Below are 2,207 nucleotides of genomic sequence, written 5' to 3'. Positions count from 1 at the left end.
AGAGCCCACTCCTTTGGCAGAGGCTTGACCAGGGACACGGGGCGAGCGGCGGCGCTTCCTGGTGCAACCTGGTGCAACCTCACCTCCGCAAACAGGTCTTCGGTCTGCTGGAACACATTTTTCAGTGTACATTGCAGTCGATTCAGAAGTCGGCAAAGGATGCAGGAAACAAAAGCACAGAGCAGTTACAGAGGAACCTGCCGCAGTTTTGAGTGTTACCAAGCACACTCCTCTGAGACACGAACCTCCTGAACGAGCTGCAGGCAGCGAGCGGGCGGGGGGGACATCTCTCTCCAGGGGCTAGCAGCTTCACTGCCTGTTCGAGGAGCCACCGTGACCAGTAAGAGCGTGTGCTGGAAGCAAAGCAACCCCCCAGCCCGGTGTGTTTGGCAACGTGTTGATAACCCTGACACCACAGGGACCAGAGAAGATTTACAGCAACTCCTCGCCAAGGCATCCGACACAGGGGGCACGCGCAGGGCCAAGGGGCACACTCGTTTCTCATGAGACACTTCATTAGGGAGAAGAGAGCCGTGGGAGCGGGGGGGATTGGACACGGTCACCCCGACTGTCCCTGCCTGGGCCAGGCTGGCCGTTAGAGGACGGGGTCCGGCAGCTGGCAGCGAGTGATGGTTCACTGGAGAGACGAGTGTGTGGGCGGGAGAAGGGCACCCAGCGCCCGTGAGAACATGGGCATGGGAGCCATCCATCCTCCCTCAGGAAAGCTACAGGGCGGACGAGAGCTGGAGCTGCCTCTCCCAAATGCCAAGAGCACGCGGGTGTTACTGGGTGTTACTGGACGAGACCCCCTGGGGACGAGGGGGAATGCGAGAGGACGGAAGTCGGGCTGCTCCCGTAGGTGTTACGGGTTCACGGGTACGTTACCGCCTTCAAAGCAGCTCAAGGGCCTGGGCGAAACAGTTCAAGAGAGCTGCGGGAGTGAACGCCATCCTATGCGGTCTGAGGACATGCCCACGGTCTGCTTCGAGCCCCGGCGAAGGATTACTGGCGAGTCACAGACACTCCCAGACCCTTCCGGAGCTGTGGTTCACCCCGGGGCTCTGCGGGTATGCCAGGCATCGGCACAGCTCACCAACAGAGCTGTGTGAGCTCAATCGCCTGTTTCCCAGAACGGCCCTTCCCCGAAACTGCTGACGCGGGACGTCATGGGGATTGTACGCTCAGCGTCGTGGCGATGCCACCAGCCCACCGCGGCGGGTGCAGCACGTGAACTAACTGCCACTGAGCAGCGGGCCACCAACCGCGGCAGGAGACCATCCCACCGGTCCCCGTGGCAAGCTGTGAGCGGGCACCATGGGGTCCACACCACGGCTGCCCAGAACCCACATCCTAACGGGATTTCCAATTCCACTTCCAGACTCTTCCAAGAATTCTGAACATATACAGAGATCCAGATACATGTTTTAATTAAAACGCTCCTTCACCTACACAGTCATATACTGAATCACCAAGAACAACAATACACTGCCGGAGCAGAACAGCGAAACGATGCGCTCAGCCAGTGCCACCCACAAAGCAGACGAGGAACTAGGGAGAAGTTCGACAGTTTCAGACCATTCAGGAAAGAGAAAATCTCTTGGCCAAGAGGCGGGAGCCGTGCAGCGATGGTGCGATGGAGGACACAGCGAACGCAGGACACAGCGAAACACCAACTGCTGAAGATGGTGTTGTGTAAAGATTCTGGAGCCGTACGGAGGATCCTTATCAGCAGGAGGTGTCTTCACAGTGTCACAAATCAAGCAGACCACAGCATGACGCTGACAACAGGAGCCGTGCACAGCCCAGCAGGCTGGGTTTGGCCCAAAGCTCCGTCTCCTTTAACACACCAGGGTGGGCACCACATCACCTGATGCACAAAAGCCACCTCTGCTGACCCTGTGCGAGACAAAAGCTCTTGTTAGCTAAAACACCTGACTCGTCGTGGACTCTGCCCTCTAGACCAGCAAAACCCAGGGACGCTGGAGGTGAAAACCCTCCTTGCGAAGGAAAAACCCCATCCAAACAAAAAACCAGGGAGGAGAACTCAGAAATCTACGGATTTCATTACGAACACTTGGAAGAGATTAAAAAAAGGGGGTGGGAGGGGAAGCAGTTCACAGCGAGGAGCCTCCGTGGCAACAGCAGTGCCACTTTGGGGCAGCATCGTTTAAAAAACCAAGAGCAGAACAGACTCTGGACTGGCTGTT

This window comes from Buceros rhinoceros, unplaced genomic scaffold (assembly GCF_000710305.1).
Source record: "Buceros rhinoceros silvestris isolate BGI_N320 unplaced genomic scaffold, ASM71030v1 scaffold7282, whole genome shotgun sequence".
NCBI classification, from domain to species: domain Eukaryota; kingdom Metazoa; phylum Chordata; class Aves; order Bucerotiformes; family Bucerotidae; genus Buceros; species Buceros rhinoceros.
The sequence above is the reverse complement of the archived record's forward strand: the minus strand, read 5'-3'. Positions refer to the sequence as shown.